Source organism: Schistocerca serialis, chromosome 8, assembly GCF_023864345.2.
Source record: "Schistocerca serialis cubense isolate TAMUIC-IGC-003099 chromosome 8, iqSchSeri2.2, whole genome shotgun sequence".
In the NCBI taxonomy this organism is placed as follows: domain Eukaryota; kingdom Metazoa; phylum Arthropoda; class Insecta; order Orthoptera; family Acrididae; genus Schistocerca; species Schistocerca serialis.
The window spans coordinates 534,164,212-534,175,152 of NC_064645.1; positions in this window are offsets into that span (position 1 = coordinate 534,164,212).

Here is a 10,941-nt window from a genome sequence, read left to right on the forward strand (position 1 = left end):
CGGTCCGTAATTTACAAGAACTGCATAACTTGTACGTAAAGATCTAGCGCCACGTATCTCCAAAAGAGATACCAAGGACTTATCGAATCAGAACCACGGAGAATCAGTTCTTTATTTAGTTCCAAATGTGGATGAATGAGATATTAAACAGGTTGTCGAAATGTTTTGAATTATCAGAGAATCTCATACACGAAATAAACTATTTAATTGTAACATGCTGTTATCGCAATTACAAAGCGAACGCGTGACCGACATTCGGTCAGTCTCATAGCCATGCACGTCCTCAAGTCAGGTGTCCATGAAACATATCATCATAATAGATAAAATTGCTACTATTAATTCGACTGATTCCGACGAATTCCTTCTTGGATTGCTCACTCGCTTCACTCGGATGCCCACTCCTGTGGCCGTAAGGTACGATGTACTGTCTATGGTACGTTCAAAAAGATTCCGTTCGAAGGCCGTACGGTCCAGAATCGGTAAGCCAATCAGGTAAAATCGCCGTGAGCACTAAAGCAATCATCCCACCTACTCACCAAGTTGAAGAAACCTCCTGCGTGATGAAGTCCGTAACTGGTTGCTGCAAATCCTCGTCCAACACGAATCATTGGACCTTCAAGACCGTTTTTAAGGGACCGAAGGCATGTTAAGAACCAAATGGCGAGTGCTCAAATGTCTCCCACTTGAGTTGGCGTAACTTTCGCGTTACGAATTTTGCGATGTGGGGACGTGCGTTACCGCAAAGCAGCAGCACCCGTTCTAGTAGTTTTCTCGGATGTTTCGCCTTATGGCTGCTCATACACCCGCATCTGTGTCACGCTGGATTGCATATACGCTGCTGCAATGCCCTAAAATTGAAACTTCTTGATCGCCCTTTATGGTAGCTGAGAGTTCTTACCATCACCTCATCAGCTCCTTGGTTTTGTTACATTACATGTTTATTTCCATTTCTTACGAATGGGTTGTGATCATACACTACTGGCCACTAAAATTGCTACACCAGAAGAAACGCAGATGATAAACGGGTATTCATAGGACAAATACATTGTACTAGAACTGACATGTGATTATATTTTCACGAAATTTGGGTGCATAGATCCTGAGGAATCAGAACCCAGAACAACCTCCTCTGGCCTTAATAACGGCCTTGATACATCTGGGCAATGAGTCAAACAAAGCTTGGATGGTGTGAACAGGTACAGCTGCCCATTCAGCTTCAACACGATACCACAGTTCATCAAGAGTAGTGACTGGCGCATTGTGACGAGCCAGTTGCTCGGCCACCATTTACCAGACGTTTCCAATTGGTGAGAGATCTGTGAGAATGTGATGGCCAGGGCAGCAGTCGAATATTTTCTGTATCCAGAAAGGCCCGTACAGGACGTGCAACATGCGGTCGTGCATTATCCTGCTGAAATGTAGGGTTTAGGAGAGATAGAATGAAGGGTTGAGCCATGGGTCGTAACACATCTGAAATGTAACGTTCACTGTTGAATGTGCCGTCAATGCGAACAAGAGATGACCAAGACGTGTAACCAATGGAACCCCATACCATCACGCCGGGTGATACGCCAGTAGGGCGATGACGAATACACGCTTCCAATGTGCGTGTCGCCAAACACGGATGCGACCATCATGATACTGTAAACAGAACCTGAATTCATCCGAAAAAATGACGTTTTGCCATTCGTGCACCCAGGTCGTTGAGTACGCCATCGCAGGCGCTCCTGTCTGTGAAGTAGCGTCAAGGGTAGCCGCAGCCATGGTCTCCGAGCTGACAGTCCATGCTGCTGCAAACGTCGTCGAACTGTTCGTGCAGATGGTTATTGTCTTGCAAACGTCCCCATCTGTTGACTCAGGGATCGAGACGTGGCTGCACGATCCGTTACAGCCATGCGGATAAGATGCCTGTCATCTCGACTGCTAGTGATACGAGGCCGTTGGGATCCAGCACGGCGTTCCGTATTACCCTCCTGAACCCACCGATAGCATATTATGTTAACAGTTATTGGATCTCGACCAACGCGCGCAGCAATGTCGCGATACGATAAACCGCAAAGGCGATAGGCTACAATCCGACCTTTTTTCAAAGTCGGAAACGTGATGGTACGCTTTTCGCCTTCTTACACGAGGCATCACAACAAAGTTTCACCAGACAACGCCGGTCAACTGCTGTATGTGTATGAGAAATCGCTTCGATACTTTCCTCATGTCAGCACGTTGTAGGTGTCGCCACCGGCGTCAACCTTGTGTGAATGCTCTGAAAAGCTAATCCTTTGCATATCACAGTATCTTCTTCCTGTCGGTTAAATTTCGCGTCAGTAGCACGTCATGTTCGTGCTGTAGCAATTTTAATGGTCCAGTAGTGTATAAATATCTATCATAACCAGGACATATATTTGAATTGATCATTTGTTATTTCGGATGTCAGTTAATAAGGGGCCGTGTCAGTTGTAGGCATTCCTCGATTTCATACGTTAATCAGCATTTATCTAATGGTTTAACTGTAAGACTACCACTTGCAAAAATTTTCAAACTAACATTAATTCTTACGTGGATTGCGTAAACACACAGGTCATAAAATTAGTCACACCGTTTACAACTGGACTTAGCCATTATAATGACCTCAGTTCAGCGAGTGAGAGAATCCACAAATTTCTTCAGGAGTGCTATATCCGGCTGAAACCACTTACATGAGAGGATGAACGTAATGCTGAATAGGTCGCCAAAAGTGAACTGGTAACCTGTTAAAAAAAATATTATGTTGAGCGCGTTTCGAGCGCAGCCATTCATCAGAAAGTCAAATAAAATAGCTTCACACAAAGTATGGAGTGACATGCGTCCGTCCTCACGGTCAGTGATGACGATGAGGACGGACACATGTGACTCCATGCTTCGCATGAAGCTATTCTACGAGGGCGTGCTGAGAAGTAATGTCTCAGAATTTTTTATGTGAAATCTTTTAAAATAAGTTAAATAAATCAAAAGTGATAGCTTCACTCTAATAGTAATGAACCGGTACTAGCATAGATAAGGTTGTAGTTCTGTCAACGTAGTCAAATAGTCTACAATAACGATATCAACAAGCTTGTCTCTCGTCGCGCGAAATGTGTTCGTCGCCAGAATGAGAAAAAAATATGTACACGTGAAGAATGAAGATGTAGAATATTAACAACACGTGTTTTATTTTTAAAAAACTTTGAGACTTTTCACATTATAAAATCAGAGGCATTACTTTTCAATACGCTCTCGTATTTGACATTCTAAAGATGGGACGCGCCCGAAACGCGTCAAAATAAAAAAATTTTGGACAAGTTGCGAGTTCATTTTTAGCAACCTATGCAGCACTGACATACGTCTTCTCAAGTTTACGCCGTTGTCGCAGACCTCCTGCGCGACTTTATATCGGACCTTAGATAAAACTACTTATTTATCAGTGAATTCCAAACAGTCCCGTACATTTTCTACGAGATACGGATCGGGTGATTTAGCGGGCCAATTGAAGCACGATAGTATGCAAATTCTTAAAACCAAGAAGGTATTCATGCTGCCATTTGAACACGAATATCTGGGAGTATGGCAGTTTCCTTAACATATCATGAAGATATAGAAAGAAGGGCAATATTTGGTATCAGAGAATGTAGAGAATATTGAAATAAACATTCTGGTTTATGTCCATGGCAACTTCGGTGGATGAGCCCAAGTCATGGTAAGAAAAAAAAAATCACAGATGCATTTCTGGCCTGAAACACACCCTCATCAACGCCTTATTGGGTGGTCGGTGCACTCGACCCCTTGCGTCATTTGAAAATAGGCGAAACTGTGACTCTTCGGACCAAACTATACGCCTCCAGTCAGCTATTGGCCAATTTCTGCGTTGTTTGGCCCTCTGACGTGAACTTCATGTTCCACTGGGAGCGATGCCCTTTTGCGGATCACTGCATTCAGTTTCCTTCACTAAGTTCACTCGAAAACTAGTTGAGATGGACCTATTCCCGTTGACAGCGGGAATTGCTAACGATTTTGAAACCAACTGTCATTGACAAGGTATCACACTAGTCTCAGGTCCTCATTGGTTAGGATGTTTCCCCGATCATTGTTCTTAAGCCGTATTACATAGCTACAAGTGTACACTGTGGGAGGTCGTTTTATGTTTTATTCTTCTCCCTACTACAAAGGGGGTTAACACTTCAAGTTAATGAATTGAACTCTGTAGGCGTCGATACTACACATGCAAATGTACCCTCCAAAGCTGTGACGGGGAAACTTATATTAAAATATTAAATGCGACAAAAGCTATACTGACTTTGTTTTAAATAGTGGCAACCTGTGGCAACCAAAACCAGGTAAAGTTATAGGCAAATAAACTACTGAATGGCAACCTTTGGCAACTTTTAATGTCCTTGGCATATTAACGTAGGGGTTGCTGGAAATAGCTTATAGCCTCGCGAGAAATTTGTTTATAATGCGGAATGCTTAGTGATTGTCGTGAGGTTAATGGAAGTAATTCATACCACAGAGAGGATAAGCTTCACACCTGTGGATGAAACTGAAAGCAAACTGTTCATTACTGACAAAATGCAAGTATTCAAAATGAAGCTTGAAATAATTGCATTATGAAAATATGAATAACTTCCTGCACCTTGTCTCGCAGCTGCGGCATGATCTCACAATAGTACTGCAGGTGATGTTTGAAATGGATGTAGAATCTATCATTGATGGAACCAACGACCACAACCAGCAGCTAAGGGCGCATTTGTCTGAAATGTTTCTGAGTCCTCAATGCATCGACTGGGAGGCTCTGCAAAAGCCCTCAGCATCGAAGTCAGGTGCCGGAAGCTCCATATCTCAATCTCGGAACTCCAATTTGACGTGAACAAACGTGTTTAATTTCTCTCACAGTATTTGACTGGGTTGGCTCAAAATCTTCTGAATGCCAGTCGAACAAACTGCTTATTACAAAAATTCGTCTCTTTCCCCTGACTGGTTTACAGGTAACAGGTGGCTTGTGTCCTACCATAATCTATCGAGAAAAATCTAATCCCTCTATCTCCGTCTCCCTCTTTGGACAATGAGGGGCTCTGCCTTGTTACCATTCGGTGTATCTTTTGAGTTTTTTGTTTCATTGTGCTAACCAATAGCGGCAGGTTTCACAGCTAAGAGGATCACGGTGTAATGACTATGTTATAGTTCTTCCTAACATTTGGGAAAATTTCCTTTTATCCACAGCCTATGTAAAAGTGTCGAAATGGTGACAGTAACGGCCTCTTAATTCAGCCAGGAAGAAAAACCAGGAAGGACTGGATTACTGGGGATTTTACACAATTCGTTCACTTGTTCAAAATGGTTCAAATGGCTCTGAGCACTATGGCACTTAATTTTGAAGTCATCTGTTGTGGCGTAACAAGCTAGTTACGCCACACTGAGAAGGGAGCCGAAAGGCACGCGTACACACACGCCGACTGGCGTCAAGTCTGGAACAGGATACGTTATGACTGCTATCAAGAAAATACGTAGCTTTGGAATATACTTAACTTTATTCTTTGTTGGTTTACAACGTTCTTCTTGTGACATTTATACGCTAACTCTCAAACTAGGTAAGGCTAATGGCGCCTTGTTAGGTCGTAGCCATGGACTTAGCAGAAGGCTATTCTAACTGTCTCTCGGCAAATGAGAGGAAGGCTTCGTCCGTATTGTCGCTAGCAATGTCGTCTGTACAACTGGGGCGAGTGCTATATCGTATCTCGAGACCTGCCTTGTGGTGGCGCTCGGTCTGCGATCACACAGTGGCGACACGCGGGTCCGACATGTACTAAATGGACCGCGGCCGATTTAAGCTACCACCTAGCAAGTGTGGTGTCTGGCGGTGACACCACATCATCAGTCCCCAAGAACTTAGAACTACTTTAACCTAACTAGCCTAAGGACATCACACATCCATGCTCGAGGCAGGATTCGAACCTGCGACCGTAGCGGTCGCGCGGTTCCAGACTGGAGCGCCTAGAACCGCTCGGCAACCCTGACCGGCCATTCACTTGTAGAACCAAATTATTAACGACAGTTTCCTGAATAATTAATCTGAGCTCTTACCAAAACCCACGAGGACTTAAATGCCTTTTTACAAGTTAATCAAAAGATTTAAGAAACCAGCAATAAATATTTTTAAAAGATATTTTCGACAATAAGACAGTAATACCAGAAAAATTTTCCTTTCTAGCAAATCATTAAAGCACCCGCAAGGACACTCGCATGACATTCAAAGCTCATCAGTACATCAGTCCATAGTGGTTCGGAGCAAATCAAGGCGTCCTGGAAAAGATTCAAATATGTCTTACCCAGTAAAGAGAATAGACGCACTATATAATTTCTCAGACAGAATTGGCCTTAAGCATTATCTTCAAGGAAACCAGGCCGGCCGCGGTGGCGGAGCGGTTCTAGGCGCTTCAGTCCGGAACCACGCGGCTGATACGGTCGCAAGCCTCGGGCATTGATGTGTGTGATGTCCTTAGGTTAGTTAGGTTTACGTAGTTCTAAGTCTAGGGGACTGATGACCCCAGATGTTAAGTCCCATAGTTCCTAGAGCGATTTGAACCATTTGAACCAAGGAAACCAGAACAGCAAAAGCAAATTACAAATAGGCTAATAAAACAGCAAACAGACACATATTCCGACAAGAACAATAAATCATCCGTAGTGACGTAATACTAAACATTTCACTGCACCTCCAACTGAAAATTATATGACAAATCATTTGTTTTATAAATGAGAAGAATTAAGGGAAGGCAGACAAGATCAGGTAAGGCATTTACTAATGCACGCCGCCAACATTCGCAAAAAAAAATGGTTCACATGGCTCTGAGCACTATGGGACTTAACAGCTATGGTCATCAGTCCCCTAGAACTTAGAACTACTTAAATCCAACTAACCTAAGGACATCACACAACACCCAGTCATCACGAGGCAGAGATAATCCCTGACCCCGCCGGGAATCGAACCCGGGAACCCGGGCGCGGGAAGCGAGAACGCTACCGCACGACCACGAGCTGCGGACCCAACATTCGCATTAAGCTTTCTTCTAGAACAAGGCGCTTTACACTGGCTAAAGCTTCACAACCACCACGGATACTTAAGGTTAACACATAAAAGAAATTATGATGAGATATTACCCAACGAGTCTTTTGTGACGGCTCCCAAACCCAAGGTCCTCGGCGGTACCTATGAGGCAGCCACCACAAATTGTATAAAGCGTGGGTAGTGACCAGGATGTAGCTATGTCTGTAGGCCGAAAAATAATTAATGACAAGAATTGCGCCAGCTAGCATGAAGAGATAACTTATCTTTATTTCTGACGAAATGTGCACCAGCAATACAAGTCCAAGTAATATCCAAGAGTAATCCGTGTACTGAGCCTAGTAGAATACAATAGCAAATATCACAATGCAATGGCTCCGCTATAAACTCCACGAAAGGCTAGCATAAGACAATCGACAATAGACTGTCCGTCTCGGGGCCAGCGCTGCTCCACATATGCAAAAGTCAGAGGGCGCTGCGGACCCGAGCTCAGCCATGGCGCGACCTCTTCCGTCGGCGTTACCGCCATGAGACGCCGACGGCCGCGACAGGAACTGTGGCCAGCGATGTCACGGTCAGGGCGCGCGTGCGCGAGTTGGTTGGTTGGTTGGTTGGGTCCGTGGATACAACAGGGAGTTTAAAGCGTCTAACGCTGAGCTACCGTGCCGGCATCCCTTCGAATAACATAGAGACACTGGCATCCGTTTCCAACAAACAAAAGGAAGACGGACCAAAATGACAGTGAACACTGCCCTGAAAGCTTGGCGTCCTCCTGATAAATCACAGCATGTCGGTACTCGATAACTTATACGGGGTAACATAACCCCAATATTGGTTCCGCGCCAACAGCCAATTTTTTTTTTTTTTTTTTTCATCAGTCTACTGACTGGTTTGGTGCGGCCCGCCACGAATTCCTTTCCTGTGCTAACCTCTTCATCTCACAGTAACACTTCCAACCTATGTCCTCAATTGTTTGCTTGACGTATTCCAATCTCTGTCTTCCTCTACAGTTTTTGCCCTCTACAGATCCCTCTAGTACCATGGAAGTCATTCCCTCATGTCTTAGCAGATGTCCTGTCATCCTGCCCTTCTCCTTATCAGTGTTTTCCACATATTCCTTTCCTCTCCGATTCTGCGTAGAACCTCCTCATTCCTTACCTTATAAGTCCACCTAATTTTCCACATTCGTCTATAGCACCACATCTCAAATGCTTCGATTCTCTTTTGTTCTGGTTTTCCCACAGTCCATGTTTCACTACCATACAATGCTGTACTCCAGACGTACATCCTCAGAAATTTCTTCCTCAAATTAAGGCCGGTATTTGATATTAGTAGACTTCTCTTGGCCAGAAATGCCTTTTTTGCCATAGCGAGTCTGCTTTTGAAACCCTGTTTCTTGCACCTGCCAAATGATTTTCTTGTCACTGACCACTGGAAGATACCCAGCGTTGTCCAAACGAACATCAGATTCTCGAGAACTTCCACATTGGCTCGTTTTGAAGTACTTGTGATGACATTGGACTCTCACTAGTGGGACGCCCCTTTTTCCTGGCAGCTGGCTTATCTGTTTCTATTTTTGTCAGCACTCTGGCCATACTAGGCCCTAAGTGAAGTAAATAAAGGGTCTTATTTTTAGGAACGCCTAATTCTGATGCGTTTCTCGTGTACTCAATCTATGCATTTACACATGCAACATCAAATGCATGAACAAACACGCGAAGCATCCATTTTCGTGATCTGATGAATTTGCGATAAATTGTGATAAGAATATCCATCTTGACGACCCCTCTTATATGTTGACTGTAAACTTGAATGACTCCTGGCCGGTCGATTTCAACATATTTCTTTTCAGTTTTATCCCATCTTTGACACACATCTTTTTTACCCAGTTCCCACAAAATTCGACGACATTACCACTGGCTTATTATCATACCATTTATTTACCATAACTTCTCCATCTTCATTTATCAGTTCCTCAGCAGAGCCTCTACCACGTTTCTTAATGTCTTTGTCACTCAAAAATGGTGGGTTCTTGAAGTGATTTTGGTGCCCAGTACATATCGCATACATATTCTTATTTCTCAAGCACTACGGGAGACTATAATTTGAGAAATAATTATCGAAAATGAGAAGTATATTTGTTTCATTGATTCTTTCTGCTAATTTCACACCTACTGATGCACAAAGACCATAAATTTTTAAAACTGCTGGATCAAGTTATTTGTCGAGTCTTGATATATTATAAAATCAAACATTTGTCCGATTGTTCCACAGAGTGTAAATATTTTCGTTCCCCATGGTTTCGGTTTGCCCTTCACATACGGTTTTACATTCAATAATTCCTTGAAAGGCAACCGTTTTCTTATGGTATTTTATATTGGTCTGACTTTCCAAAATCGGTCATTTTTATCAGCATCACATGATATGTCAACATAGTGGACAGTCTCAATTTTAGGAAAAAGTTAACTGTCATAGTGTTTCTACTTGGGAAATAAGTAGCTGCGGCTCCCAGTAACATCTAATGCTGGTCTATTTCAAATGTCCCCTCAGAATGTGAATTACTGTCAGTGAAAATATCTCTTTTCCTGTCGTAGGAGCAAAATTATCTACACTTCTGGAAACTGTATAAATATTTGTGCATTCCACACATTTCTGCACAAGAAAATCAGTGAAATATTTTTCAAAAAATTGGTAGGGACTCTCAAGGTTATCCACTGGCTCAGAGTAAAATTTGTACCATTCGATAAAAGGAGATAGATAAGTGAATCCTCGTTTCCTCCACCGTTCATCCTTTTTTAGGTGTTAATCGTCCAAAATTATGATGCCGCTCTAGATCAACAACGTCCATCACATCAGTTTCAGGCACAGTATCTATTTCATGACGGTCTTGTTCAATGTTATCATTGTTTGCGCTCCGATGATAAGGAGATCTCCAAAACCTATGATAAAAATGCTATTAAAAAAACAAATAAAAACTTATATCTGAGTAGCCCAGACGTAAAAGCCGCTAAATTCATTTTATGTAGATTTTGAGTTGGGCACACGGCCGCATAGATATTTTTCAGCGCTTACGTGATGGAGTATGTTTGTGGTTGCAAAACCGGCTATAAACCGTCGAAAATCACTGTCGAAAAATCGTATTCTGTTTCAAAAGCGGCTAACTACATGTTGTCTTCGGGTGCAAACCCCTCTAAATGCCCAATAGGCGTGGCTGTCGCCCTGCCGTGTCCGGACGCAAAGCAGGTGAACAGACAACAGATTTAGCAATCTGGACGTCCGAGGCTACCTTTCAGTCTGTCAGGATTAGAATGGGCATTTTTCTTGTTCAGCTTTAGGTTGACTGGGCTGTAACAAATTCGTACGTGACAATAACATTCTCGCCGCTAATGCATTGTCGTTTGGATGGGACGAGTGTTTCGTGATTATCTCAGTGTCACTTATCATGCAGTTAGCGGACTTTGCGACTAAGCTACTCAGCTCACAATGTATAGTATGACATAAAACGCCTAACATTACCTCCATCATCGTCCTGTTGTTCAAAATAATCGCCAGGATTATCGGATAGATTATCGTTTTCAGAAGAATTAAGAAGCTCTATAACTTCTTCTTTTATAAGTGTCCTTTGTCTATCTTGGACTCGGGGCATTGTGAAATCACCGAAAGATGAGTAAAAAGACAGTGAAACAATTTCCTAAATTTCTATGGTATTACAGCCTTTCAATCACAATGTCCTCATTTGAAGACATGTATAAAGTTATAAATATGTCACCGTTCGTTCTGAAAGACACCTTTAGTTTTTTTCGTCAAGAATGCACATTTCTACGCCAAAAAAATTTTTTTACCTAAACATAGAAGATATGAATCGGCTG